The sequence below is a fragment of the Scyliorhinus canicula genome, chromosome 3 (genome assembly GCF_902713615.1).
Source record: "Scyliorhinus canicula chromosome 3, sScyCan1.1, whole genome shotgun sequence".
NCBI lineage: Eukaryota > Metazoa > Chordata > Chondrichthyes > Carcharhiniformes > Scyliorhinidae > Scyliorhinus > Scyliorhinus canicula.
This window is the reverse complement of record NC_052148.1, coordinates 133678223-133690429: the sequence shown is the minus strand read 5'-3', so window position 1 is coordinate 133690429 and position 12207 is coordinate 133678223.

Here is a 12207-nt window from a genome sequence, read left to right as displayed (position 1 = left end):
AGGAGGCAAAAATAGGGATAGTTAAGGCCACGTTCTAACTTTGAGGTGAGTATGTAGAGTCAAACTTCCTCATTGACATCGCTGTAAACATTGTGAAATGTTACTCATTGCTTGCATTTTACAACTTTCACTCACTCTTTACTCCCCGATGCACAAGAGCCTTCAAAATTACAAACCATTACAAGCCTCTATCCTAACAGCAGACAGGATATTAAGCAATCTCTCATCCCCAGCCCTCTTAACACATCTGTTTCCCATTGTAAATAATATCCCTTGCAATCTTACCACTTGAGACCTTCCTCTTATCTCACCTCTTCCAATGGACTGGTTGCACTCATTCGCTGAAGTTACAGCACCAACTCCTCTATGGGTATGAGGATGGCCAGGTTTGCAACAACACCTCCTCTCTTGCTTCTCTTCCTAATGTTGTGCACCCTATTCTGCAATTAAAGTGTAACATTTTAATGGTTTTTAAAAGCACGTACAATCAATCCTTCCCACACATGGCCCAGGAGAACTCTAAAAACCGCACAATTTTCCCAATGATTTGCACACAAACCAGTCAGCCTTTCACACTTTCCCTCCCCACCCTACTCACCCCACCTCTCAAAGCCCCTTCACAGATATTGTTGCAATGTCGAGTCGCATAGAACATAGAACATAACGGCGCAGTACAGGCCCTTCGGCCCTCGATGTTGTGCCGACCTGTGAAACCACTCTGAAGCCCATCTACACTATTCCCTTATCATCCATATGTTTATCCAATGACCATTTAAATGCCCTTAATGTTGGCAAGTCCACTATTGTTACAGGCAGGGCATTCCACGCCCTTACTATTCTCTGAGTAAAAAACCTACCTCTGACATCTGTCCTATATCTGTCTCCCCTCAATTTAAAGCTATGTCCCCTTGTGCTAGCCATCACCATCCGAGGAAAAAGGCTCTCACTGTCCACCCTATCTAATCCTCTGATCATCTGAGGAGCTGGAGATGGGTGCACTTCCCACAGGTGAAATCAGCAGGGACACTGACGGCGTCCCTCACCTCAAACATTCTGCAGGAGGAACATTGCAGTGCTTTCCCAGCCATCCCCTCTAGATAAAACAAGAAAAAGAAAGGAAGAGCTTACCTGATATTCACTCATTCCCTTAGGTTAGAGGAGGTGGAAGGGTGGGGGACACTACAAGTCTAGTGTCTCGTGTTTAGCAACCGCCCCACTTATATACAGGCACTACACATCTTCACAGAAATCCCCACGGCCGACTTCCGGTTTCCTGCTGCTCTGAAACAAAAAAAAAACAACTCCGAAAAAAAAGTTAATTAAAAAAAATCAAAGGCCGCTTCTCCTGTAAGGTACGTTTTTAAAGCGGGAAACTTACCTTCTCGACAGCCCCTGGGTTACTGCTCTCGCAGCTACCGCTGAACAACAGCATTTGCGTATCATATTACCTCACACCTTTAGAGAGCACAGCAGGGAATCCGCTAATGGAGCCTTCAGAAAATCTTTCATGCATCTACATATCCATAATGGTAATGCACTCACCCTTGCAGAACTCAGAAGTTCATTTAAGCGTTTGCGGCACTGTGTCCATTTTCTTTGGATGACCCCAAAGCCACCGACCTCTGCTTTGATCTTTAATGTTGCTTTGGGCAAAATGGGAGATCCCATTTTATGTCAGCAGGCATGAGGACCTCCCACCTATCACAGCCTGAAGGAGGGCTCGCAGGGAATCATCCTTGAACCTTAGGGTCATCCTGGAATTCTTGCCCTCCCTTGGTTCACTACTCTCAGCCATCTGTGGAGAGAGGCAGAGAGTTAACAGATCGATGCATCATATCTTTATTCACAGTTCATGTTCATCAGTATCAATGGTCCTGAATTTCCCCACAGTAAAAGCAATCATAATTGTGAAAAATAAATGCATTCGCCTCTTGCCACAGCACCACATGAGGGATCCCCTTAAAATAAGTGGCCGGGACCTCCTTCCAGGTGACAGCCTGTTCATTGAGTGTGACGTTGTGGTGGCTCGAACAGTACACTGGAGGTTTCGAACAAAAGGGTTTATTGGTGAAAGACAAGGGCAGTTAGATAACAGGCACAGAACACTTCAGCTCCTTGGTCTATACTGCCCAGGGTCCTGTACCCAAGGCCCTGCACAAACTCCCTATTGGCCTGGGATTGCGTGCTCCCAGGCACTTGGCCGTGAGCCTTCACGTGGTCCATGAAGCCTGCCCTCTAAAGGGGTCACATTACCACAGAAGCCCACCATCTGCAACTGGTGTTGGTTGACAACATATGTGGCATTTTTCAATGGCAGGGGCATGAGTCAGCAAGCCACTGGTAATTATGGTTGTTGGAAGCCACACGTCTCAGTTCCAGGACCTCACTGCTGGAGTTCCTCAGGGTAATGTCCACTGCCCAACCATCTTCGGCTCTTTCATCAATGATCTTCCTTCTATCATAAGTTCAGAAGTGTGGATGTTCACCAATGATTACACAATGTTTAGTACCATTCGCAACTCCTCAGATAGTGAAGCAGTCTGTGTCCATGTGCAGCAAGACTTGGACAATATTCAGGCCTGGGATTTTAAATGGCAAATAACATTATTGCCACACAAGTACCAGGCAACAACCATCTCCAACTAAAGAGAGTCTAACCATCTTCCCTTAATATTCAATGGCACTACCATTGTTGAATCACCCACTATCAACCTTATAAACCCTTCCATAACTTGTTTGCCATTCTGTCAGATAACCCACTAGATCAGCACTCCTTAAACATTTACCCCCTCCACTACCAGCAGTGTGTAACATTTACAAGATGCATTGCAGAAACTGACCACGGTTCCTTGACAGCACCTTTCAAATGCATGACCTTTACCATCTCACAATCAGTAAGAATAAACAACATCTCCTCCATAATAGTCCTCAATACCAGGACCCTCAAGGCTGTGTACTTAGCCCCCTACTATACTCCCTGCACACACACGACTGCATGGCAAAATTTGATTCCAACTCCATCTACAAGTTTGCTGACAATACGACCATAGTGGGCCGGATCTCGAATAATGACGAGTCAGAATACAGGAGGGAGATAGAGAACCTAGTGGAGTGGTGCAACGACAACCATCTATCCCTCAATGCCAGCAAAACTAAAGAGCTGGTCATTGACTTTAGGAAGCAAAGTACATTACACACAGCTGTCAGCATTAACGGGGCCAAGGTGGAGATGGTTGACAGCTTCAAATTCCTAGGGGTGCATATCACCAAAAAATTGTCTGGTCTACCCACATCAGCGCTACCAAAGACCGCTCCCACCCGGTTAACTCACTCTTCCAACTTCTTCCATCGGGCAGGAGATACAAAAGTCTTAGAACACACACAAACAGATTCAAAAACAACTTCTTCCTCGCTGTTACCAGACTCCTAAACGACCCTCTTATGGACTGACCTGATCAATACTACACCCCTGTACGCTTCACCCGATGCCGGTGTCTATGTATTTACATTGTGTACCTTGTGTTGCCCTATTATGTTTTTTCTTTTCATGTACTTAATGATCTATTTGAGCTGCATGCAGAAAAATACTTTTCACTGTACCTCGGTACACGTGGCAATAAACCAATCCAATCCAATCTAGATGGACAAGATAGCAAATGCATGGGAACACTGCCACCTGCATGTTCCCCTACAAGTTACATACCGTCCTGACTTGGAACTATATCGCCGTTCCCTCACCGTTGCTAGTCAAAATCGTGGAACTTCTTTCCTAACAACATTTTGGGTGTCCCTATGCCACATAAACTGCAGAAGTTCAATCAGACGGCTCACCACCACCTTCTCAAGGACAATAAAGAATCAATGAGAAATGCTTGCCCAGCTAACAATGCCCATATCCCGTGAATAAGTACACAGAAAAAATCCTATTTATCACCATTATTGTCTCACCCCCAGCACAGCTGAAAATCTCACCCATGCATCATCACAATGAGGTTCTACTTCTCCAACATTCTGCATGTCAGCTCTTCACACGCCACGCTAGCCAATGTGCTCAAAACGATGCGGTTTTATGCCTCAGGTTTATTTGGTTTTGCAATGCGTGCAGGACTTCTCCAGCTAAGGGGTGAAGACAAAACTTCCAGCAAGGAGCTATGCCTCCTGGGAAGGAATTTCTGGGAACTTTGCAAACCTGTTTTCCTGTGTTGTGCATATTTTCCACTGGCTTCAGTGCAATCCTCCACAAGGAGTCCCAGCAGTATAGTGTGAGTTGACTTTGGTAAGTGTTGAACTCTAAAGATAAGTCTGGTATTGCGTCTGTAGAATTACTGTGACCCTCTTTCAGCTGTTCAAAATCTAAAAAACTGACCAGGATGCCTATTATCGCCCAATTCATGAGTTTCTTTTGGATCTAAAAGCTGATAATGATTGGACAAAGTAAAAAAGTCAATGGGTTCCTAAAATGTAGTTGGGTTATGTCTTGTGTAAACTCAACATGCAAACAAAAATTGTAATGGAAATGTATTAATGATTGAATTCTTTTGGGGAGCCCCAACATTTCAAAAAACCTTTAAACATCACTATGCTCCTGTGCTACAGGCCTTGGAAACCACAAGCCCTACATCAATTCACCACCATCTGCCCTCACTCTGACTTTTCTGCAATTTCCTTTTACTGAGTTAAGTGTATTCAACAGATTGTGGTCCTGTCTGTTTTTTCTCAAGTATTATTTTCTTTTACTGTAATTTAATTTAAAACAAATCTCAATTGGATACGCAAAATGTATTTTCAAATCTATCTTAATTCTATGTTATAGCAAAACTTTTCTGGACTATACTCTGTCTTTATGAAGCCTCTTCCTTGTAAGTATTTGATTGTGTGTCATCTTCCTCTGCTGTAATACTCTCGTGTTCCGTTCGCTGATACACTGTGCCGTAGTTATCGTCTGAAATTAGAACCGATCATGCTATTTTGCGACATTTTCGGCTTTCAGTCCTGGATACATAAACTGCACTTTGGCTCAATGCTCAGTTCAATACCATTTAATAGTGTACTGAAACTGAAGAATATTTGCTCAGACTTTGCTGTAGGTGGGTTGAATTCATTGTAATAAAATAAAATAAAATTAGCGTGAATTTTGTTTGACAGAATTTTTATTTCACAAAACAATCTTTTAATATGTCCTTATATCATAACGAAAGCAGTTAGAAAAACAACGTTGGCATTTGAAGTACCTCACTGTGAATATTTTTCAACATGTTGTAACAAGAATAACTTTAAATTACAATGCCAAATTGCTTTAAAAATTAACATAACGCAGACCAAATGAATGTTTGGATGGGAAAGAAAGTCGGGCTTGTGAAAAATATTGTGTGATGCTCTTAGGGATATTTCATTAATCATCTTTCAATATTTATCTAATCTCCTGACAATTCACTCCACCAAACTAAAGTTATTCTATATTTAAATACACAGTTTAGCATCTTTTAAAAGGTGATAAATTATAATAAAAACAAGTCCTCATTGAAGTCTTTTGCGAGCCAATCAAGTTTTTGCTAACATTATTCCTTCTTCACCACAGTAACACTGCTATGTTTATATAGAAGTTCTTGTTTCAATATAGTGATCTGTTTTGGCTGAAATTTCAGATTTGAATGTAGACCGGATGGAATCTGAGGATATCCAAAGTCTGAATGTATTTTTGAACAATGCATATAATGAAGGGCTGCTCAAGTGCTGGTCATATGCTTAAATCTCTTACATAGAAATTTAGATATTTAATTATATTTTATTTTGTACATCATATTATAAATAGCTAAGGTCTGTCAATAAAGTGGTAACTAAGTGATCATCATTAATGATATAAATCTGGACAACATTCAATTTAGCTACTAGAAGTAAAATATGGATAATGTGAACACCTACTCTTTTTATAATATATTTCAAAGACATTAACATTTTCAATTTTTTTTAAAGATAGCATAAATAATTATGATACTTCATTAACCTGAAAGCTGTAGATGGTTAGCACCAATTGGCAAAATAACTTAGCAGGAATGAAGAGATTTCTTGTCTCTGCGAGTTGCTATGATCGGGAATGCACTGCCTGAAAGAATATTGGAAGCAGATTTACTTTCACAATGGAGTTTGATATATACTTGAAAAGGAAAAATGTGCAGGGCTGCTGGGTCAATGTACAGGAGTGGAAATAAAATGGACAGCTCTTTCAAAGAGCCAGTGCAGGTATGATGGTCAGCATGTCCTTCTTCTGTGCTGTATGATTCTATGATTAGCAAACAGCCTTGTACATGGCCTTGCTTTGTTCAACAAACTATTTTGCGAGAATATTATTTTTGATAAAGTATTTATAATGTATATAAATTTGAGTCGTTTAATTATATATTAGATAATTAAACATCCGCTTATACTCATGAGTGCTGATGCAATTTTTAGTTTTTATTTAATTAGAATTTATTTAACTAAAATTCTCATTGCATGAAGGTCAATACTATATAATGATAGAATGTTTGAGTAGGCACAAAAGTTAAATGTATTATTTAAAATTTTATACAATGTATCAATGCAAGGAGAAAAATGCATGGAGAATTAAAATTAATATTTATCTTGAGGCTGTCAGTTTCCAGCTTAGGAATTATTAAGTGGAAGGATTTCTGCATCAGCTGTTTTCCTTGGAGTCCGCAGAATGAGGTTAAATTCCAAGTCCTGTGCTGGCACATTATACAAATAGTTTAGATAAAGTAGGATTGGACACAGCTCAAGTGGAGCATAAACTCCAGCATAGACCAGTTGGTCTGAATTGGTGCTGTTATTTCTATGTAATTTTATGTTATAAGTAATTGTTATTCATAATTTCAAAGAGTGTTTGCATAGTACCCAGGAAAGCAGGGATCTGTAAATGTCATTTTTCTGCATTTGAAATGGAGTATTTGAAGTTACATTCCATAAGCTGCACTTTAACGTAAAGGATAAAGTGATTCAAAAGTCTGAATTCCAGCTGAGTTGGGATGATTTGGGAGTCCTGTAAAAATGGGGGGTAGGTCATGATTCTGGGATTCCCGACTCATTCTTGGAGTTTCCATTTATTGGGAGTGCCTTTTAGGATTATGGATGGGTTTTGGTTATGAACTTACACCCTGCAATCCTTACCTGAACTGCTCCATTGTGGGAATAGACATGTTCTAATCCTCCGCAAATTTCATGGATTGGAACTGCTTTTCAAAGAGTTGTGGCTCATGGTACCTCACAGATGTTTATAATAATCTTTATTAGTGTTACAAGTAGGCTTACATTAACACTGCAATTAAGTTACTGTGAAAACCCCCTAGTTGCCACACTCCGGCGCCTGTTCGGGTACATTGAGGGAGAATTCAGAATGTCCAATTCACCTAACAAGCACATCTTTCGGGACTTGTGGGAAGAAACTGGAGCACGCAGAGGAAACCAACGCAGACACAGGGAGAATGTGCAAACTCCACACAGGCAGTGCGTCGCGAACCATAGTCTGCATGAGTGAACCTTTCAAATGGTAAGTTCACAATGTCTTTTCATGCCAACTGTGGTTCAGAACACTACTGAAGTGCCGTGAGTAATTTAGAGGCATAGCTTGGCATGGGAAGTGTGTGGAGTGGTCACGGGGTGCGAGTGGTGAGGACTGGAGGGCCTTTGTCACTTTGACTACAACCCATGGCCTTACAATGATAATCAAATCCTTGTGGGCACTTTCTTCCCAGAGGAATTTCCCCAACTCTCCTTACCTGTCTTGAGGATGAAAATCTAACTCAAGATGTATTTTTCACCTCAAATTAGCTCTTTGCTGCAGTTAAATATGCATATTTAGCCCTCTTGCATGTAGCTATTTGGACATAAAATGGTTTTATTCATTTGCACCATTTAAGGGAATGAATGTTATATTAATGCAATATATTGTTTGAAAACTAAAGCTTTGTTGTTCATAGTAGTGTACTAAGGAATATTAGTCCAACAAAGTCATAATATCAATATTTTTGCACAAAGCAACTTCTATACTTTGTGCTGTTAATTCACTTTGATTATTTTTTTAACGTGGCAATTTTAACTGGAACAGCAAAAAATTGTTAATTTTATAAATTAAAAGCAGCTACCTGCTATGTTTCCACTAAAATCTAATCTTTTTTGTGATTATTTTCCTAAAGAATCCTGAAAGTTGATTTAGTTTGACTGCCAGTGGCATGTGTATTTTACAAATGTCTTCTTTTCTAAAAAGTGAATTGAAGCCGGTCATATTTACAGAACACTTTCACAGAGCTCTTGTGAAATTAAAAGTAATAGTCATCTTCTGCCTCCACAACCTTGTGAAAGCTTATTCTGTTACCTATTGTAAATTATCTGCCATAATTTAGTAATAAATGGCAATACGAAAATTTAGCGGTGGTTTAGAATCATACTTTTTCCACAAATGGTTCAGCTCGTTGGACTTTAGTTAAAATTTCACATATACGTAACTGAGCTGTTTCCATAATTAAGCACTCAGTGGGTGGATGGGATACCATGCATCTGATCTTATTCTCAATAGTAAACTAACAGTTCTTGAAATCTCCCCCAGCCAACCACTGGCTACGTTCAATGGGCTGGGGACATTTCCTCTTCAGATCTCTTTACCGTATTTGCGTATAATTTCCCTCAAGTTCACACTAGCTTATCTGAAACAGAGTAACTTTAATTCCATGCTTGCTTTAGGTGGTAAATTCCAGTTGTTTTGCAGAATGTTTAAAATGTGCAGTTTACTAACGATTGCTGGTTTTAAGCCACAAATTCAAATTTTCAGTTTAATCTCACTGAATCATTCCTTGAGTCAATCTCTGACTGCAGCAAATTCTGTTCTGACATTTCAAATGTAAAACCTACATGATTCATGCTCCAAAATAACTTTGTAAATTTTAACCCTCACTCTCATGGATTACTTTGAACTGGGATTTTTTTGTTAACTAAATTATTTCCTGTGATATTTTTCACAGACTTTTATCAAGAGCAGTTTACAAATATGAAATAAATGATTACATTCGTACAGAACATTGATTAGGCCACAGTAAGTGCTGTGTTCAGCTTTGGTTCTCCATATTGGAAACTACATAATAATAATCTTTATTGTCACAAGTAGGCTTACATTATCAATGCAATGAAGTTACTGTGAAAATCCCCTAGTCACCACATTCCGATGCCTGTTCGCGTACACAGAGGGAGAATTCAGAATGTCCAATTCACCTAGCAGCACGGGCGAGATTCTCCGCAAATGCGAAGAATCGTAAAGGCTGCCGTGGGACAGGCCGTGACCCACGGCAGCCTTCACGCCCACTTCTGGGGCCGATTCTGCACAGACAGTGACCCAAGCCAGGAATTGAACCTGGGACCCTGCCGCTGTGAAGCAACAGTGCTAACCACTGTGCTACCCAGCCGTCCATTAGCCGTAGACAATTCATATAGAATCACCACAATGAAGTCAGGAATAATGAGGTACTGTCATGGGATCAGAGACTGTGCTTATTTCCATTGAAACAAAGATGTCTAAATGGAGATTTCATGATTTTTTTGAAATCATATAAGGTTTTTATAGAATGAATATGGGAAGCCAATTTCATCTAGATGCAAGTCAATAATGAGGGTCCTCTCAAAGAGAATGACTGGGGAGGTTAGGAGTAGTTTCTTTTATTACATGTTGGTGCATGGAATGATCTCCTTGTAGGGAGTGGTTGAGAAAGATCTATTCACTTTTTAAGGGAAAATGCGATAAATATTTGAAACGGAAGATAATACATGACTAGAAGGTAAGCGTGGGAACAATGGGGGGTTGTTTTTTTGGTTGTTTCAGCATTAGTTAAAACATGCATGATAGGTCAGTTCCATCTACTTCCAGCATTTTATTTTCCTTCTCATTTTACTGTCAGGTATTGGATACCACCCAGCTGAATGTGGCATAATCTATTGACAAGTAACTACTGCACCACCCCGTACTATTCTGTGATGTTGTAGACACTTACAGCAGGGCCTGAATGTTTCGCCTGGGGACACGTGCATTTGAAAAGGGAGGGCACGTGTTGGCGATTCTAATATGTTTCCCCACAGCTGCTGCGGACCGGTCTCGGGGAGCAATAGACCTGGAACAGAAAAATCACACTGGAAAATATGTCGCAAAGAGTGTCTAGGCAGCGCATTCAAACACAAACCTCAGTTCCCAGAGGCGTTTTTAATTTTGATTTCAGCCCTAAAATTGCAACCCCCCTGGAGTGAGGTGCTGTGAAAACGTAAAAGTTGCCTTGCCAATTGGCGCGCCCGCCAGGCTTAAAAGCAGACAGGCCACGTAAAATTGAGGTCAATTGGTCCCTTAGTCAATGGGCTGAATTGCCTGCTGGATTTTAGGCCGGCGAGCTTCTCGCCCTCGCGTGCGACCACTGACTGAAATATCGCTTTCAAGTGCGCAATGGCATCTCAGACCCGCCTAAGCAATCAAAAATTCTGGCCCAGTTTTTGAAGGTGGAAATGCAGAACTACCATCACACTTGCATTGCAAATATGTAAGATTTGCATGTGGATTCTATACGTGGCGGGTTTGTACCTTCACACATTGGATTTTTTTTACAGATCATTAGGTTTGTAATCCACAGTACATTGAATCGTAGGACAAGTGCAACACAAGCCAAACACAAGCCAGACACAAGGCAATAGCAATACATATTGCGGATAAAAGTTCAAGTCTGGAATGTGTCAATTCAACAGTAATTTAAAGTTTGAAGCCTGTATCTGCGATTAACGTTAAAAGGAAGAAGTCATGAATACCAACATTTTCTCAGTTAATAGCTTTCAGATGAAAATCTTTGAAAAGCAGACATGGATTTCAACACAAACATACGGAAAATGTGCTATTTACTGTAAATTAGCAAAGAAACCAAGTTTGTTTGGTCACAAATATTGTTTCCCAAAACAAAAGAGCCAGTCACAAACTCGCAGAAAAGATCTATTAATGAAATGAAAAATCAGAAATTATACAGAACAAAGGTTCTAACATTTGCTAAATATTTTTTTGGCTCATATAATCATACTGTCCTGCCTAAGTCAGTACGTTGAGATTTCGGCCGCATTCCAGAACTGAAGATCATGACCTTGGCTGGAACTGTAGTGCTGAGCAAGCAACTGCTTTAATATTGAGGCTGAGCCATTAAACTCAGCTCCGACTGCTTGCACAGGTGGATATTAATGACCTTATTGTACAATTCAAAGAGCAGGGAAAATGCCAGGAGCCAATGTAAGTCAGCGAGCAAAGCGGCAACAGGGGAATGGGACTTGCTGCGAGTTAAAACACGGGTAACAAACTGAGTTTTGGATAACCACATGAAATATGTTAGTACATATTTTTTCTTTGTTTTCAAAGAAACTGCATGACTCTTCATCCTTTGTGATTATCTCAATCTCAGTCCAGCTGGCCCTTGCTCTGTTAAATTCACTACCTAACCGTTCTCCCTAAATCTCTCCTACCACATAAACTATCCTACAGTCTCATGGCCTCCACATTGTTATGACCTCCATATAAACTCTCCTATATTCTTATGACTACTATCCCAGAAATTGCAATACCCTGTGACCTCTCTAATCCCATCATCTTGATCGCTAACAAGACCACCCTTAACTACTTCCTTGCATCCCCCAGCACAAATATCCCTCTCCAACTGCATTTCTGTTGCATTTGCCTCTGCCTAAAACCATTTAATTCTTTGATTTACAGTCCTGCTCAACAGGAATGCAATTCATAATTTTGGAGCTGGAAATTAAAGGCCTTAAACTCTGCGGGAGCTCCTGTAGTCAGAACTTCCCTTGGACATATTTCAGATGGTGAACGGAGCACCAAACCTAGTCCTTTGCTAAGTGGACAGAAAAACATACTGGGTTTCATTAAAGTCGAACGCTATTTAAATAAATCCTAGATCTTAATAGTTAAAAGCGAAGCAGTGTGAATAGTAAGAATTAACATTATTGTTGAAACACTAGTAAGCCAAACTGGCTGACCACAAAGGGAGATGCTTGTCTTGTACAGGAAACATCTGCCACAGGGTTCAACATAGAGATAAAACTGACAAATGTTCTCTGGAAATGCAACACACTGCAATTTTTTTGTGCAAAAAAATTCATAGATAGAAATTGGAACTTCTTTGACTTTTGAGG